General features: G+C 36.8%; 1 long non-coding RNA gene across 1 annotated transcript in view; it reads right to left on the bottom strand.

Annotated features, from left to right (window-relative positions):
* The window catches only part of LOC117063422, a 94,912-nt gene that overhangs the window by 62,438 nt on the left and 12,041 nt on the right, over positions 1 to 20,433 (bottom strand). The window contains exon 2 of the long non-coding RNA XR_004428918.1: positions 17,354 to 17,540. This is a non-coding gene — a long non-coding RNA (uncharacterized LOC117063422). The remainder of the gene's footprint in view (positions 1 to 17,353; positions 17,541 to 20,433) is intronic.

Genomic DNA, 20,433 nt, shown 5'->3' with positions numbered 1-20,433 from the left:
TAATTTTCAAGCATACAGCAGTCAAACTTCAGGTTTGAGTTCAGATTGGGAGAAAATTACCTAATTCTTTAATGCCAGGGTTCTTCTACTATATCCAAGTGCACATTCCTAAACGATACCCTGAAGATCTCAGTCTAAAATATCTTCATTTGAATTAATTCACCAATTTAGAGCTTCCCAAACTAAAATTAGATCATATGTGACTAAAAATGGTTTTCAAAATATTTCCTCCTAGAACAAAGGAATTATATAGCCCATCCCCATCTCTTCTAAAAAAGGCAGAAATTTTTTACAAACTCCCCAAATGACAGCTTTCAACAATTCAAAAAAATTAAATATCTTTTCCACTAAACACATATTTATAAAGTATGTACGTCAGTTCTAGGAATAAACATCTTGGATTTTTATGTCTTTCTCAAACCAATGGGTATTTGTCTTACATGGCAAAATACTTAATAAGGCATGATACCTAACACTGAATACAGCCCACCAGGGCACTCTGGTCCATGCCAAACCCAATGTGATCACAACTGCCCTTGCCTTGGATATTGTGCTCTGTTAATACGGCCAAAGATATCCTCAGCATTCTTAGTAACCACCTCTCATCACTGGCTGACTGTAAACAGTTTGGTCAGTGACACAGATTTTTTTCACATGAATTATTGTCAGGCAAAGCCCCCCCATACATCTAGGGTACTTTTTAAATTTGAGTGTACAACTTGACATTTAGCCCTACTAAATTTTATCTTTCTGATTTTTGTTCACTACTTGTCCCTCAAAACCATTTTGAACCTTGTCTTCTAAAAGTTTAACTGTTTCTCATCAGTGCTTATTGCTCACAAATATGATAAACATGCCTTCCATCTCATCAACATTGTAGACAATATTTTGAACAAAACAGTCACAGTTGGGACCCTACAGCATGTCACTGAAAACATTAGTCCAGGTTGATCTCAACCAGTTATTTAACATCCTAAGCCATGGAGGAATTGGTAGACTGCAAGCTGCAGGCAAAATGTGACCTGCCATTTGTTTTTGTAAAGCAGGTTTTATTGGAAACCCAGGCATGCTCATTCATTTATGTCTATCTGTGGCTGCTTTTCTGCTACAGTGGTAGAGTTGAATAGTTGCATCAGTGACCATGGGCCATAAAACCAACACTATTTGCTTTCTGGAAATGTATAGCAAAAGTTTGCTGTCTGTTGCTCTAAGTGACAGGTGGGTCAGTCAGGTCTAAATGTCACCTGATGGAACTATCATTCCTTTGTCAGTCGTAAGAAGAAATTTCAAATGTCATTCTGATGAAATGAAAAAATCTAAACCCACAGCATTCTCTTGGTCTGTAGAATTTCAAAGCATCTCCAAAAAGGAAATGAAATTAATTTTGTTTAGATTTTCCTGTATTTTTCTCATTCCAAAATAAGGCTATGAATCATCAATCTATAGCTTTTAAAATGTTTTACCCGCGTTTTGGAAGTTGCGTCTACCCTATTTTTCTGGAATATCTATCATTTTCTATAACATACGGCAATTCCTCAAATAGGAAAGCTGCTTCATTTAGTGATTGTAACACCAGAGCAAAGTAACTGCCATGGTATTTCTATCTCTAATATTAAGATACCTATAGTAACACTGGTGTTTTATCTTTTAAAAATTTAAATTATTTAATATTATGAGTTCTGGACAAGCAACTAAACAAAATACTGCATTTTTTTGCAAGTAAAATATTTCTAAATGTTACAATACAAAAAAGTAAATTACTAAAATTTAAATGTTAAACATTCATTATCATTTTATATCTATGCATATACATACATATGTATATGTATATGTAATTAGTTGCTCCTGGCTCTCATGCTTCCCTCTACTTAGCACCCTCTAAATCAGGAGCTGTTGGCGTTGTTGCCTCTTAATGTAGACCCGAATGAGCTTCAGAACCTTTCACCTGAGTTGACTTCCTGCATAGATTTGTCAGGACTGCTGCCTCCCAACTGTAACTCTGCTCTGCAAAGTGGAGCCATATTGCCAAAACTACGATTCAATGTTCCACCAACCCATGGGGCCTGGCCTTGGTTTAGTCTACATTTTTCCCAACAGAAATATCCACCCATTTCAGAGTATCTCTCCCACCAGCTCCATGCTTATCCTTCCCCCTATTTTGGAGTCAGGGACTGGGCTGGGGAAGAGGTGAGGGCCTAGAGTTGTTGCAGGAGCTGAGAGGAGGACTGTGGGCCAGGGAGAGGACAGCAGAGGAAGACTGGACAAAGAAGTCGACGAATGAAGGAAGCTGCTGCCCAGTGATCTAAAAAAGAATTCTTTTATTTGAGTATGTACTTAGAAATAACAAGTGACAGTACATAGGAACTTTAGGCAATTTAAATAGAAAGTTATATGGGACCTTAAAGAAAAAAAAACAGTGTTGAAGAGGCTAAAGATATTATTCTCTGGCCTTTCTCTTCATTGCTTTCCTTCTTTCAGGCCTTCCTCTCTCACCTAGACAAATGCAGAGACCTAAGTCACCTGCTTCTGCTGTTCCGCCCCATCAGGCACAGGTAGAATTCCAAACTCCTAACATCTGCTCTCGGTGTCACCTTCTACCACTTCTCCTCGTGGAGCCAACACTGCAGCCATAACATCCTGTGTATCCTTGAGCACAGGATGCTTCTGTGTCTTTGTATGTATTTCTTCTTTCTGGAAGGACCTTCCCCCTCTTTTCCATTAGAATAACTGCTACTGATTCTTCAAGAAAATGATCATTTTAACTCACGAGTGAAGTGTTTCCTAAACTGCTCTTCAAGGCTGCATTAAATGTTCCTATTCTGTTCTCCAACAATGCTCTGTACAAGGCTCATTAATAGGACTTTTCATGCTGTATCATAACTACTTGTGTCCATATGTTTTGCTCCTAGAAACTGAACTCTTTGAGGAAAGGGCCATTCTTTATTCAGTTCTGTATGGCTCACTGCTATCATGGTGCCTCCCATTTGGCTGGGGCTGAGTAGTACTTAATGAACAGGAAATGGATGAGTGAACTCATTCAAAACAGCCTGGTCCTTTCTTAGAATCACTATATCCGTTTTAAACTCCAATTATCTTTTAGTCATATTTATTTGATCCTTTCTCTAGTTGGATGCGGTCAGATCATCTGTAATTTCTATACCTGCAATTTGCAGCTTCTTTAATTTCATAATTTGAAATCCATTTTAAATGGATCTTTTCTTCTAGTTTACCTCAAGTCAAATAAATGGGAAATTAAGCCAAAGGATGGCTCTGCTTGCTTTCACATCCATCAATGCCTGCCTTCCCACTGGGGCTATTTCTGCTTCACAGCCATTCCCCTGCACACATGACTGAATCCGCCCCAAGGGTCCCTTCTTGATTAGCCATGTGCCCATCATTACATTTGTGACTGTCACTGCCAACTCACCCTTTTATTCTGTCCTGTTTGCTCTTCCTCCTCCTTGTGTTTCTTTGTCTGCCTCACAAGACACTTCTCTCAGCCCTGCACAGCAACATAAGGAAAATTGGAAATCAGAAAACCTAGTGTGTAGCTCCAACTCCAACAGTAACTAACCGAGCAACTTAGAGTGACAAATAGGCCCATGACTGCTGTTGAAGCAGCTAAAGATATTATAGTAGATGCTTCCTTTGTACTCTGATTTAATTGTCAAAACATTCTACAAGGTATGTGCTAAAATATCCATTCAAAAGATAAAGAGGCTAAAGTGAATTTCTTACAGTCACATGGCATGTTAGCTACAAACTCCAGCAAAGCAGAATGGAGTAAACCAGGCAGACTAGGGTTCCAATCCTGACTCCATCACCCATTAGCTGGCCCACCTCCAGTGAATTAATCATTTTGAGTAACAGTTTTGTATTTATTAAAAAGTGGATAATACTGTCAACACTGCCGCTCTGTGTATGATAGATAAGTGAGAGCAGCTGTCAAGCAAACAGCATGGTGCCTGATACATTTTAAGTGCTCAAGAAATGGTAACTCTTAATGTGAAGCAGAGATGCCAGGCTTCAAACCTGGCTATAAAGCCTGTGCTCCCAGGATCATTTTGTCCTGCCTCTTACGCAAATTCATTTCTCCATTAAGTGAGGGGTTGAATAAGAAAGTTTTGAGAACTGCAAAGACTTGGCTTGTCCTTCTGTTTTAGCCACTTCCTCAAATAGGTTTGTCACTAAACCTCTAAACCTCAGTTTATTCATCTGTAAAATGGGGGGTGGGTCTTCCTTTCCTTGGAGCTTTTGAGGGTCTGATTAAATAAAGTGGAATATCTTGAGAAATGCTATATTTAAAGGAATTTCTCTATAGGGTTAACCTATTAGGACTCCCTCACCACCACCACCTACCTCATTTTTTGTTTTTTCTAATTCCAGTGTTTGAGGTACTAGACAGCAGATAAGTCAGAGAAGACAGTTTACTGCTTGGCGAGGCACTCAAATAACACCATGTAATTTATGTTTCGTTTCCAATTCATGAAGCCAGCCCTAACAGAGCATCTGTTCTTATGTTTTGAAAATTAGTGAATTCTTTTCCTTGCCTGAACAGTAGATTTCAATTAAGTAAGGAAAAACTGTCCCCTACAAAAAAATTTAACTGTAGCATGCCAAGAATGTAGTCCAACATTAATTGTATGTAGCGAGTGCTGACTACAGGGTGAATGCACTTGGACAGAATTCTGTGCTTCTGAGCAACCGCACACACCAGGAATATTATGGGATGGCTGAATGATTAAAATTCTTATTTGATGTGATTGGTGTTCTAATTAAGGGATCCACTGCAGAAAGTTTGCTCAGAGAGTGGGTCAGGGGTGGGGGCTAAGGCACACCTAAGGCCCTGCATGGCCGGTGTTTCATACTATGTCCTGTTTTGTCCATGCTGGGCTCCTACACATAAACATAGCTGACCTGATGCACAAGTCGTATTTCTACATTACTCTAGCAACTTCCTATAGTCAGGGAAGCCACAGCTACTTATAAAGAAGTCCTGGCTGGAACTATTGATTCTGGCCAAAGACTGGGAGCAAACTCAGGATCCTACAGGGCTGCATTGGAATTATTACAATAATCTAGTTATTTGATTTGGCTGCTTACCCCTACAGAAATATAGGGAGATGCGGTGCAAAGCAGTAAAAACAAGAAATCAATTTAGAATCACATCATCATTTAAGACCTCCCTCCAGCTCTGTCTTGGTGCATTCTCCCTCCCTACCAAGCCCAACTCTTTCACCTGGCTTTAGAGCCCATCCCCTCCCACAGACTTGCCTGCATCCGTGATCTTTTATCTCTCATAGATCAATTCTTCTGTCTTTATTTTTCCTCCCTCTTCATTTGTTAGATTCTCAGCTGTTGTTGACAACTTGAGTCAGTCTCCCATTTCCTTCTTTAAAGGCTATTAATCCTCAAGAGCAGCTGGTTCTTTACTGGTTCTACCTCCTCATCACACATTCACTGAAGCCTCCTGTACTGTCATTTCTATTTCCAATATTTGACTGAAGATGCTCTCCCAAAATATCAACAATGGCCTCCTAAAGGTTAGCTCTTACTGTCTCTTCTCAGCCCTCAAACTACTGAAGTTTGGCACTGTTGCCTACCCCTACCTTTTAGAAATATTTCTCTGCTTAGGAACCTGATTTCTGTTGAGTCTCTACTACCCATGATCATTCATATTTTAGTCTTCTATTTCTCTGCCTATCCTTTAAGTAACAATTTTGACTAGGATTCTTTTGCCGGTCTTCTTTTATTATTCATCCTTGGCTATAATGATGAATACAGTTAAACTTTGTTGCAACAATTAAGATAATTGTACAATGCCTGGCATTTACTAAGCATTCAATACATAGCAGTAGTTATAAAAAATCTTTTCATCTTCATTTCCTACCACATGGAGTCATAAAACTTATGTTCCAATACACAGATTTGATGCTTTCCTACAACAACTTGGTATTTCCTCAGACAGTATCTTCATCATGGAATGTCTCGTTCCCTACCCCAAGGAGGACTTTACACAGCTTTCAAAGACCCATTAAAATATTACCTTCTTTTTAAAGCTTTCTCAATGTCTCATTAGAATTTTACTCTGGTCCCCAAAATACCTTACCACCTCCATTGAAACTAATTGCTTTATCTCTTTAAAATAATAATGTAGCCTGTCTAAAAGCTGAGGCGCCACATGACTCACTCCACACACAAAGTGTGTTCAAAGGACAGACCAGCAATCCAAATATTTAAAATATAATTTTAATTTGTATTCACATCTTGACTTTGTAAGCGCTTTGCAGTTTATAACCCACAAGAACACGTCTCAAAAAGTTCTTTTATCTTTTCCTAATTCTTTCTTATATCTTCAAGCTGCTCTAAAATAATTCACATGCTAAAGCTTCCTACATTCTTTCATTTACCCAGTACCCATGGCATTTCTTGCTTTACTTTTTTTAGCTTGAAGTAACCTCTTATTTATCTGGGTTTTGCTCCAGACTTCAGATACTCCTGATTCTGCATCTTCCAAAATTTAGAATTTCCTTGGAAAAGATATCTCTTTTTGGATGACACAGGAATTGAACACCACTAGTGTAGGGCAGGGAGAAAATAAATAACACTCACACATGAAGAAATTACAACCATCACCATTTTAACTGTATATGTCTTCTTCTTCTTCGTTTAGAATGGTACTTGAAGATTCTACATCATTTGTTTTCTTTAGCACCAAAGCACCCATAATTTATAAACTTATTTGTAGAACACATAGTATATATTAGACAGAAATCGCTGTCAGAAGGAGGAGGAAAAGTTGGAGAAGGAAAAGGTGACAGAATCAACAAGGATACTGCTCTCAGAGACTTTATGATGAGTGATCAAGATCAAAGTGCCTTAGAACATTAGAGATGCTCAAGAATTATTTGCCAAATTGATTGCAATTCCTACTCCCCCCAGCTACGTATGTATATATATAGAAACTACTCTGTATTACACAGCAAACTGGCAAACAAAATTTCAGAAGTAACTTATCATGGTTGCCTTTGATCTAGGTGTTTTAGCTAGTTGTGAGAGTTCTGAAAAGTGATCTATGATAACAGTTATGAAAGATTTTATATTTTAAAAATAAAGTGGCCAGGCACGGTGGATCATGCCTGTAATCCCAGCACTTTGGGAGGCTGAGGCGGGTGGATCAATTGAGGTCAAGACCAGCCTGGCCAACATGGTGAAACCCCATCTCTACTAAAATACAAAAATTAGCTGTGCATGGTGGTGCACGCCTTAATCCCAGCTACTACGGAGGCTGAGGCAGGAGAATGGCTTGAACCTGGGAGGTGGAGGTTGCAATGAGCTGAGATTGCGTCACTGCACTCCAGCCTGGATGACAGAGCGAGACTCCATCTCAAAAAAAAAAAAAAAAGAAAAAGAAAATAAATAAATAAATAAATAAAGTAGTTATTTCTGGAACAAGATCACTTTTACCTATTTGCTTACAATGTATACATTCTTAGCTGAAAAAGAAAGGAATAAAATTAAAATTAGTGTGCTACAAATGACACACAAACCTGGGTATACCCATGAGAGTGTGCCTTCCATGTGACATCTATTCCCAAACACATTCACAATGGAAAAAGAGGTAAGAACAAATAGTTGAATAAAGGCCCCACATGTATTGGTTTTCATACAAACTAGCAAAACAGCAATCTCAAAGCGACTAAGACAGTTTCTGACATTGTCATCCTTTTGTTCATGTTCTTCCTCACCTTTCCTCCTCCCCCGATACCATTTTCCTTCCTTTCACAAACTCTATTGTTTTCATAAATAATATTTTTATTCAAATCTCTCGTTCTCATTTTGAGTTACTTTGTTATTTTAAATTTTCCTCTTCCACTCTTTACATTTTCCTCTTTGGGACACACTTTCTCAGGCCCACCTCACTCTCCAGCTCCTGCTTTGGAAACAGAGGCAGCTAAATCAGCAGCTGTGGCTGAGGAAGCAGAGCTGGAAGGGACAGAGTGAAAGGAAGCTGATTATCTATGTGATATGTCATTCAGGAGAATTCATGAGCTTTAACATCCAACCACACACATGTTATTCACAGAGATAACAAGAAAGAGATTTAACCCAAGGGGAGATTAAGAACATAGGCCCAATTGGATCTTGTTTTCCTAGGAAAGACACTTCTGAATGTTAACAATTAAAACTCATGGTTCTCTTTATCCAATTCTCAGTCCATTTCTCCTATGCAGTAATCAGACTGCCCTCTTCACCCTACCTTCTCAAAAACTCCTTTTTCCACCATCCTTTAAAAATCTTCTGAAACCACATTTCCTTAAGATATTCTTCCTCAAATTTGAAGGAGTAGAGGCCATTTGTCCTACTATTCAACATCAATACATCATTCCCCATCTAAATATGCAAATAGCTTGTCTTTACAGATAATATAATTACATAAATAAAAATTAAATTGCTTTTCACTTAAATCTCAAGAGACTACCAAAGCAAGTTATTGGTTAACTGAAAATTTATATCTCAACTTCTTTTTTTGTAAGTTCTCAAAATCCATTTTATCTCACTAAAACTTTTCTTCAACCTTATGGATACTATTAGTCTCTTGAACACACCATTTTCCTGACTTTGCCTCCTTCCCTACCCAAGCATACCTACTTGGGCCACTCTTTTTCTAACTCTCCTAACAGGGTCCTTTTATCCAAATTAACTCTAACTTCCTCACCCCTGATCCTAACTAGCAATCGCTGTTCTCCACTCTCACACCCAAACTACTGAGCACTACTATTCTCTCTTAAATACCCGATAGTGAATTCAGGGATAGTGGGCATAATCTTGTGTATATTGAGTGATAATGAATTCATATTGGCTCAAACATCATTTGGTTTTTCAACACCACTTGCATTTTATACATGTCCGTGCGAATTGCCAATCCCCCAAGCAGCTATTTCAAATCCTCATCATTCCCTTCAAAAACCAATCAGTTCACTTCACAGTGAATAACTTTGTTTTATTTTTATTCTAGAGGTTTACCAGGAAAAAAAAAAAAAGTCCTCAGTTCCTTATCTGTCTTCATAGAAATCTATTTACATTCATTCTCATCCCTTTAGCTGAAGGGATGAGAATCTCAAAGAAGCATCTTTTCAAACCTCTCCAGCCTTATTCTCTAAAATGTTCTTACTATATATTTTTCCCTCAGTCTACACACATTCAAAACCTTTTCTGAAAATAAATATTGGGCCAATAAAGTCACCCAATCATTAGTAAACATTTGCCTCACCCTTCTGCTTTATTACCCCACTCTTCCAGTCAACTATTTTGAAAAACTAGCTTACTATTTTTTTTGAAAAACAGACTACACTTCTTACTCTCATTCAGTTTCCAGCTCCTTACCATAAAGCTTCATACTAAACACATCACCAAAACTGGGCTGAATGTGGTCAGTTTTTACTAGATAAAAGTAAATATCATTATGAGATATCTTATACACACACACATACACACACACACACACACACACACACACAATCTCCTGTAACCTTCATCTTCTTCAGGAGCAACTATGTTCAAATTTTACTTGTGGAATTGACTTCAAAATTTCTCAGTAATAGGTGTATTCTGCTATCACTACATCAATTTCAGGCAATATTTGTTAAATTGCTATTACGGGAATTTACACCCTTCTCTAGATCCCATCTTGTTACACTGTTATATCACAAATTTTGGTTATTTTCATTTCCATGTTTGTATTACTATGAGTATGCAAGCTATTACTTAAGATTGAGCCAAGTAACAAACTACAACTAGATTCCCTTTCTTTAACACCCTTTTTTTTTTCTAGGTGTAAAACATATCCCTAATATTTTCATTTGCTTGATTTCTCTGTATCTTAGGCTATATCCCCTCATACTTTTACCATCTGTGTAAAAAGCCTCCTCATGAAAATTTTCAGGCTAGGCACAGTGGCCCATGCCTGTCATCCCAGCACTTTGGGAGGCTGAAGCAGGCAGATCACCTGAGGTCAGGAGCTTGAGATAATTCTGGCCAACATGGTGAAACCCCATCTCTACCAAAAATAAAAAAATTAGCTGGGTGTGGTGTCGCATGCCTGTAGTCCCAGCTACTTGGGAAGCTGATGCAGAAGAATTGCTTGAACCTACAAGGCAGAGGTTGTAGTGAGCCAAGATTTTGCCATTGCACCCCGGCCTGGGCAATGGAGCAAAATTCTGGCTCAAAAAAAAAAAAAAATCCTCATCATAAAACTCTGTATTTTTCATAAGTTTTCATTTTTTCTGAGACTTTCCTCTGAGAGTCTCAGTGATCTTTCTCCAGTAAATCTGGGGGGCCAGGGGCAGAATACTATTGTTTGAATATATACTCCAAAAAGCATGCATTGAAAACTTTACTTCCAATGCAACAGTTTTCAGAGGTAGGACCTTTAAGAAGTAACTAGGACATGAGGGCTCCACCTTCATAAATGGATTAATGGCATGATTGTGGGAGTGGATTTTTTTATAAAAGGACAACTTCAGCCCTTTTTTGCCTCTCTCTCTTTTTTGACCTTTTGTCATGGGATACACAGCAAGAAGGTCCTTGCTAGATGCTGGTCCTTTGATCTTGAACTTTCCAGCCTCCAGAACTGTAAGTCACTAAAATTTTGTTCATTCTAAATTACCCAATCTGTGGTATTCTGTTATAGCAGAACAAAACTAAGAAAACCACATTCAGAGAACTGTTACTTTTTTCCACATCTGGAAAGTCCCTGGAAAACCCATTCTCAGGGTTTGTTGTTATTTGATCTGATTTCAGACCTTGGTCAGTGCCAGTAGCCTTTTCCATGGAACCTTTGCCCAATGCAGTCAGCAGCAATTGTTTAACCTTGAAACTGCCTAAAACAGTAACACCAGTAAATAAGAGCCTAGCCAAAAATTTCTAAAAGAAAAAGCTGGGGTATGCGATGTATGTACAAGCTTTGCATATCTTTAGAAAACTCCACTGTATTACAGGAAATTGAGAAGTCCATGGAAATGTATAGGGCTGAACACATACCCAAGCTTGTGAATACACATAGTAAAAAACTGAGACGGTCCCAAGCTGACGTTTAGGCACCGTAAAGGCAGGAAGAATGAAGACAAATGCAGAGATGTACGCTTCCTGACTGAAGGCATTGAAGGCATGTCCTGAAACATACACAGAAGCTCTTGCAAAGATTGGATGTCACATCCTTTCAAAGCATTTAAGGAAATCTCTATTCAGCCATTAGCTGACTACAGAGTTAGCTTAAGAGGGGCACTAAATAAAGAAACAGCAACACAACAATATAGAGCAACAGTGAACCTTAGCAGAGATGAAAAATCTGAGTTACAAAGTTGTCAATTTACATTATGATTGTATTTATGTATTTATTTATTGAGACAAGGTCTTACTCTGTCACCCGGGCTGAAGTGCAGTTGTATCAACACAGCTCACTGCAGCCAGGACCCCCTGGGCTCAAGCAATCCTCCTTCCTCAGCCTCATGAGTTCCTGGGAATACAGGTATATACCACTGTGCCTAGCTAATTTTTTTTACTTTTTGGACAAATAAAGGTCTCACTATGTTGCCCAGGCTGGTCTCAAACTCCTAGCCTCAAGTGATCCTCCCATCTTGGCCTCCCTAAGTGCTGGGATTCCAGGCATAAGCCACTGTTTCCAACCCAAAATTATATTATTTTAAATGTTCAGTGTTCAACAACTAAAAAATTGAGACATGTAAATAATCAAGAAAGTATGGCCTATATAGAGAAAAAAAAGTATCAATAGAAGCTGCCCCTTAAGAATTTGCTGATGACTGGCTTATGAGACAAAGAGTTTAAATAAGTTATTTCAAATATGTTCCCAAAAAATCACATCTAAAAATATTACAGGAAAGTATGAGAACACTACCCAGTAAAATACAGGATACAAACAAACACATGGATATTATCTTTTAAAGAACCAATAGAAATTATGGAGTAAAAAGGTACAATAAATTTGCTAGAGAGAACTCAACAGCAGATATGTGTCAACAAAAGGACAAATTGACTGACTTGAATTAAGGTTGTCCAGTTTCAGAACAGAAAGAAAGAAAAATGAAAAAAGTTAACAGATCCTCAGAGACCTTTGAAATACCATTAAGCATATCAAATATGCATCATAGAAGTCCCAGAAGAATAAGAAAGAAGGAGGCAGAAAGAATATTTGAGAAAATAATTGTCAAAAATGTTCTGAATTTGATGAAGGGCATTAATGTACACATTCAAGAAGCTCAACAAACTCCAAATAGAATAAACTTAAAGAGATCAACTCGCCGGGCGCGGTGGCTCAAGCCTGTAACCCCAGCACTTTGGGAGGCCGAGACGGGCGGATCACGAGGTCAGGAGATCAAGACCATCCTGGCTAATACGGTGAAACCCCGTCTCCACTAAAAAAAAATACAAAAAACTAGCCGGGCGAGGTGGCGGGCGCCTGTAGTCCCAGCTACTCAGGAGGCTGAGGCAGGAGAATGGCGGGAACCCGGGAGGCGGAGCTTGCAGTGAGCTGAGATCTGGCCACTGCACTCCAGCCTGGGAGACAGAGCGAGACTCTGTCTGAAAAAAAAAAAAAAAAAAAAGAGATCAACTCCTAAAAACATTATAATCAAACTATCAAATCTAAAGACAAAAGAGAATCTTGAAAGTAGTAACAGAGCAGCAATTTACCACATACAATTTATCCTCAAAACAATTAGCACCTGATTTCTCTTCTGGTCATGGAGGCCAGATGGCAGTGAGATGACACATTTAAAGTGATAAAATAAAAATATTATTGACCAACATACTGTAGCCAGTAAAACAATCCTTCAAATATGAAAGAGAAATTAAGATATATTTTCAGATAAACAAAGCCAAAATAAATCATCACAAGCAGACCTGTCCTACAAGAAATACTAAAGAGATTTCTTCAAATAGAAATGAAAGGACACTAGGCAATTGCTTGAATTCATATGAATAAATAAATAGCACAGGTAAAGGTAACTAGATAGGTAAATTTGAATGACAAAAAAAATTGTCTGTAAGGCTTTTGTACTCCTACCTGATTTAAAAATAACCTGAAAACAACAACAACTATAAATCTGTATTGATGACCACATGAAGTATAAAAATGTAATCTGTATGACAATAATAATACAAAAGATGGAGGACATAACAGAGCTAAGTAGAACGAAAAGTTTTATATACTGTTAACATAAAGTTGGGAATAATCAGAACAGGGTTGTTATAAGGTATTAATAAGGTGCCAATATTATCCCCAGGGCAACCATTAAAAAAGAAACTCAACAAAATATAGTAAAAAATGATTAAGAATTTAAAAATATGATCCATCTCTGTACTGTCTACAAAAGACACAGTTTACATCCAAAGATACAAATAGAAAGTAAGATGAAGAGAAAACTATCTTGTGCAAATAACAATCCTCAGAACGCTGGAGTGACCATAATATTAAAAATGTTATCCCATCTCTACTCAAAACAAAACAATTAGCCAGACATGGTAGTATGCACCTGTGCTCCCAGCTACTAGGAAGATGAAATGAGAGGATCACGTGAGCCCAGGAGGTCAAAGCTGCCATGAACCAAGCTCACGCCTCTGCACTCCAGCCTGGATGACAGAGTGAGACCCTGAAAACAGGAAAGAACGAAAGAAAGAAAGAGAGAGGGAGAAGGAGGGAGGGAGGGAGAGAGAGAGAAAGAGAGAGAGAGAGAGAGAGAGAGAGAGAGAGAGAGAGAGAGAGAGAGAGAAACATTTTGTAATGATAAAAGGACTTACCTTTCAGAAAAATGTAATTATAAATGTATATGCACCTAACAATTAGAGTCCAAAAATATACGAAGCAAAAACTGACAGAATTGAAGGAAGGAACAGACAATTCAACAATAATAGCTGAAAACTTCAATATCGCACTTTCAATAATGAATAGAACAACCAGACAGAAGACGACAAGAAAACAGAGGACTTGAACATTATAATCAGCTAGACCCAATAGACACATGTAGAACACTGCATCAAAAAATAAAATGCACATTATTCTCAAGTGCACCTAGAATATTCTGCAGAGGAAAAACCATGTATTAGACCCTAAAACAAATCTTAATGGATTTTAAAGTATTGGAACCATATAAAATATCTTCTCTGACCACATTAGAATGACATTAGAAATCAGTAACAGAAGGAAATTTAGGGAATCCACAAAGGTGTGGAAATAAAACAGCACACTCCAAAATAACTAATGGGTCAAAGAAAAATTACAAGAAAAATTACAAAATGCTTTGATATGGATGAAAACCAAAAAAACACTATATTCAATAATTGAAAGCATGAGAAAAATTAGTGCTTTGAGGAAAAATTATAGCTGCAAACATCTATATTTTAAAAAGTGATCTCAAATCAATAACCTAAGCTTCCATCATAAGACACTAGAGAAAAAAGAGCAAACAAAGAAGAAAGAAGGAAATAATAAAGATTAACATGGAAATAAATGAAACAAAGAACAAAACAACAACAGTGAACATCAATGAAACCAAAAGTTTAGTTTTGGAAAGAATGACAAACCTTAAGCTAGATCAATGAAGCAATGAAGAGAGAAGACTCAAATAACTAAAATTAGAAATGAAAAAGAGAAAATTACAACCAATTTTATATAAATAAAAATTATGATAACAGAATATTACAAACGATTGTACTCCAACAAATTGGGCAATCTAGAATAAATATATAAATTCTTGGACATACATAACCTATCAAAACTGAATCATGAAGAAATAGAAATTCTGAATAGACCTACAGCCAGCAAGGAAATTAAACTAGTAATTAAAAATCTTTCTGCAAATAAAAGACCAAGACCATATAGGTTCACTGATGAAATCTACCAAATATCTAAAGAAGAATTAACACCGACCCTTTACAAACTCTTTCCCCAAAAAAATAGAAGAGGAGGGAATAATACTTAATTCATTCTTTGAGGCCAGTATTACTCTGATACCAAATCCAGACACGGATATCACAAGGAATGAGTATCACAAATCAATTTGTCTTGTGAACAAAGACTCAAAATTCTCAATAAAATATAAGCAAGCCAAACTCAGAAACACATAAAAAGGAGTTATACATCATGTCCATGACCTGAAGTTTATTCCAAGAATGCAGAGTTTATTTACATTCATAATAACATAATAGCAATAAAAGAAATCTACAAAAAAACACTGAAAGCATCATATTTAATGAATCCCATGTCATGAAAACTGACAGCCTTTCTCCTAAAATCAGTAATGAACAAGGTATCTGCTCTTGCCACTTGTATTCAACAAATCTGCAGTTTGTATGTAGGACAATTAGGCAAGGAAAATAAATCAGCAGCATCCAGACTGGAAATGAAGAAGTAAAACTCTCTTTTTGCAGATGACCTGATTTTGTATGTAGAAAATCCTGAGAAAAGTACACATGCACATGCACACACAACCTACTGGAGGTAATAAACTAACCAAGTATGGTTGCAGGATAAAAAAATCAACATGCCAAGTTTCATTGTATCTGTATGTACTAGCAATGAACAATCAAAAATAAAATCAAGGAGTAAATTACATTTATAATAGCATCAAACAGAGCAAAATATGAGGCAATAAATTTAACAAAAGAAGTACAAAACTTGAACTCTTAAAAATATTAAATACTCTTGAAAGAAATTAAAGATCTAAATAAATATAAAGATATCCCATGTTCATGGATATAAAGACTTAATACTGTTAAGATGACAATACTCCCCCAGATTGATCTACAGATTCAACAGAATCTCCATCAAAATCTGAGTTGGCATCTTTGCAGAAATCTACAAGCTAATTCTAAAATTAATATGGAGGTGCAAAAGACACAGAATAACCAAAACAATCTTGAAAACAAATAGAGTTGGAGGCCTCACACTTTCTGATTTCAGAACTTACTACAAGTTCCGATAATCAAGACAATGTGATACTGGAACAAGGATACAAATATAGATCAACAGAATATGATAGAAATCCAGGAAAAAAAACTCTACTTTTATGATCAGTTGATTTACACCAGGGTGCCAAGACACTTCAATGGGGAAAAAATAGACTTTTCAACAAATGCCACTAGGACAACTAGATTTCCACACACAAAAACTGAAGCTAGACCTCCTACCTCTCACCATACACAAAATTAACTTAAAATGAATCAAATTCTTAATATAAGAGCCAAAACTATAAAAATCTTAGAATAAAACATAGCATAAATCTTTGTGATGCTGGGTTGGGTAAGGGTTTCATAGCTGTGAAACTAAAAGCATGAGAACAAAGAAAAATAGATAAATTAGAGTTTATTCAAACTTAAAACTTCTGTGTTTCAAAAAACACAATCAAGGAAATCAGGCTGCACAGTAGTGTATGCCTGTAATCTCAACACTTTGGGAGGTCAAGGCAGGAGGACTCCCTGAGACCAGAAGTTCAAGAACAGCCTGGACAACAAAGCGAGTCCCCATTTCTAAAATAATTAATTAATTAATTAAAAATAAAAATAAAAAGACAACCTACAGAATGGAAGAAAATGATTTTACATCATGTATCTGATAAGGGACTAATATCAAGAATATGTAAAGAACTCTTACAACTCAACAATAAAAAGACATAAACAATGAGCAAAGAGTTTAAATAAACATTTCTCCAAAGAAGACCTACAGTACCCCTACATTACTGGTGAGATTGTAAATTGGTGCAGTCACTTTTAAAACAATGTCAGATCCTCAAAAATCAAACACAGAGTTACCATATGACCCAGTATATCTACTCCCAAGTATACACCGAAGACAATTAAAACGTATTTCTACAGAAAATGTTGTTCATGAATGTCCATTACAACATTTTTCATAATAGCCGGAAGACAGAAACAATCCAAATGTCCATCAACTAATGACTGAATAAACAAAGTGATTTATCCATATAATACAGTGTTGTGCTATAAAACATCATGGATTTCTGATACATACATGGATGAACCTTAAAAAAATGCCAAGTAAAAGAAGCCAGGCACAACAAGCCACTATTATATGATTCCATTTATATAAAATGTCCAGAATAGACAAATTCATAGAGACATAAACGTGGTTAGTGTTGCCAGGAGTGGGAGGAGTGGGGAAATAGAGGGTGACTGCTATGTATACAGTTTCTTCTACAAGTGATTAAAATGTTCTGAAATTAGATAATAGCAATCATTGTACAACTCTGTAAATATACTAAAAACCACTGAATTGTACAGTTTAAAAAGATGACTTTTATCATATATTGAACTATACCTTAATTTTGGAAGTTGTTGTCCTTTTTCTCATCATATAAATTTTCAGAATGCTGTGATAAAATGAGGGTCTTTTTTCACCCATATTTCTCAGCAGAACAATTTTTACCCACCACTCATGTTTCTTCAATGTGGAAAATTTCTTTAGTGTAACTCTTGGATTTTCTTGGCCACTTACGCATTCTGCCCTAAAGGAGGTAAAATGACAATCCTAGTTCAAATTCCTTTTTTTTATTGAGAGCTATATGACTATAATAGCATACTTACACTATTTCCCAATAACTCTCTCTCCCTTCTCTGCCCTCAGATGCTATGTTTCTGTACTGTAATGGCTTATAACCTTGCTTCAGTGTGTTCCACCTGCTTGAAAGTATAGTACTCAGCTCTAATGTCTACAATATTCAGTCAAGAGGATTATTTCTTTGTGTTTTCCCATAATCTTCCATCCCCCTCATAAATGGTAGTTCAGAGTCAAGAGGCCTTCTAGGGTTTTTGTTTTGTTTTGTTTTTTGTCAATACTAGAGTCTAAGTTTTCAGTTTTCTGTTGTTTGGGGTGAATTTGGAAAGCAGAACCATCATCTTAACTGCCCTTAAATGGAAGTTCCCCAATAACAATTTAATTACTCTTCCTGACTTTGCTTCAGTTTCTCCAATGCATCCTCCATATTGCTGCTGAAGTGAACTACCTACACATCTGACCGTTCCTCTCACCCGCTCAAAATCTCTTAAGGGACTACAAAGTATGATTTAAATTACTTTGCATAGCATATGAAGCTCTTTGACATGTGGTCTCTGTTTATTTAACATCTCTTCTCTTTGGCCCTAATCCCTTCCTGCATATATCCCAGGCAGACTAATTCACAGAAAGCTGGAGAATTGCAAATATTTTCTCAACTACCATGCTTTTGCACATGGATTTCTCTGTAAAATATTCTTATCTCCTTGTGCCTGTCTGGAAAACAAGTTTACTTTCAGGTCCATTTCAGATAAGATGTCCTGTCTCATGTGAAGGGAGTTAATCACTCCCTCTTCTCTGCTGTCTCTACCTGATACCTGAAGTCATCACATGCAGTGGTAATTATTTGTTTAGGTGAAATTCTCACCCCTTTAAAATTGTTTACCATTTGTTTGTTAGATAGTCTTTAAGCCCATTCATTCTTTAAAATACTTACTGAGCAACAACTCTGCTCCAAATATGAAATACAAAGAAAGATAAAAACACTCCAAGCCTCTAAGGACACAAAGCCATTATTGTTACCTACCTTCCTGTGATTTTATGCCATGTGTCTGTACATATATGCTAACTACTTGGAGAGGTGAAAGATGTCAGAATCAAAATGGAGCCACTCGTGTTTTAAAAAAAAAAAAAAAAAGGCCGGGCGCGGTGGCTCAAGCCTGTAATCCCAGCACTTTGGGAGGCCGAGACGGGCGGATCACGAGGTCAGGAGATCAAGACCATCCTGGCTAATACGGTGAAACCCCGTCTCTACTAAAAAAATACAAAAAACTAGCCGGGCGAGGTGGCGGCGCCTGTAGTCCCAGCTACTCAGGAGGCTGAGGCAGGAGAATGGCGGGAACCCGGGAGGCGGAGCTTGCAGTGAGCTGAGATCCGGCCACTGCACTCCACCCTGTGCGACAGAGGGAGACTCCGTCTCAAATAAAAATAAAAATAAAAATAAAAAATAAATAAAAAATAAATAAATAAATAAATAAAATAAATAAAAATAAAAAACTGGAGTCTGAGAAGGCACGAAGGGAACATTCTCATGCATAAATGACTGATAACAAGAATTGTCACAAAAGACTACAAAAACCACAACCTTGCACAAAGGTCATCACAACCTTACAAAACAATACTTCTGAGAGGACAATCGCCTGTCCAAATTTGGACTGTTGTTGTTGATCCTGGTTACCAAGGAGAATTATCCCAAAACAATCATGTAATCTTCCTCATTTTTCCTTCAAAAACCCTTGTCTTCCTTTACCTGCCTGAATGTACACATATGAAATAGTTTACTATGGCATATTTATACCCATTGCAATGCTCTATTCCCAAATAAATATGATTTTCTTTTAGAAAGTCTCTCTCAGTTATTTAGGTTGATGGAGGCAAGAACCATGTCATATATATTGTTCTAGAATTTTCAGTGCTTAACAGAATTTTGTATTTTGTAGACACTTGATATTTCCAGAGCCTACAAACTGTTCTTCAGTCTTCAGTTTTGTTCTGATATCGGCCACAAAATGTTCTTCACAGGAAACTCAAAATTATGTTTCTAAAATACAAGGCTACACAAAGCATTCTCTGCTGTAAGACATTTAATGACTGTTCTTTCCCTTTACGACAAGGTCTGTCTTCCCCATCAGACTATAATCTTAGCAACAAAAGGGTCTTCATATTCTTGTAAACCTTGTGGTCAGCAAAGAAATACAAATATGTGACAAAAGATGTATTGGTTTGATTTGTTTGAGTATTGGTTGAAATTAGTGGGTAATTCCTGGGATTTAAATATATATTTGATTCAAATATATTTTAATTTATCTGAGATTAGAGCAATTAGACATGATTATATTTTATGTTGTTCATTCATTTATGTGTGTCAAATATCCTGGCACATTATTCTCACTTTTTCTGATGAAAAGGAGCCATATCTTAGTTACAGTATATAGAATCCAACACAGTAACATGTTCAAATACATAGCAACAGCTTACAACTGTGTTGCATTTAGTTTTTTTCTTAAAAAAATCATAGACAATAACAAAACTGTAGAATTTCCAATGCTATATTTTTTGTGTAAGTACTTTCTCAGTTTTACAGTTCCTAGGACTGATAATTTCACAAATAACTGAGGACATACATTTTTCTCTAAAGAGCTTAGAAGTAACTGTCACTCTTTTTTATCAAAGGAAGGTAATGAGACAGAGAGAATGAGTGATATAACCAAGGTCACCAATATAGTCATGAGGTGCAGATGATGGTGGCATAAACAGAATCAGATAACAATTTGCAGAACACAGTGAGGAAGGCCAGGAATACTAAGCAGGGAATATTGATGGGGCTGTTGGACAGATAATTCTAT

The sequence above is a fragment of the Trachypithecus francoisi genome, unplaced genomic scaffold, assembly GCF_009764315.1.
Source record: "Trachypithecus francoisi isolate TF-2019V2 unplaced genomic scaffold, Tfra_2.0 Lachesis_group18, whole genome shotgun sequence".
NCBI classification, from domain to species: Eukaryota; Metazoa; Chordata; class Mammalia; order Primates; family Cercopithecidae; genus Trachypithecus; species Trachypithecus francoisi.
This window is presented reverse-complemented; position numbering and strand designations above follow the sequence as displayed.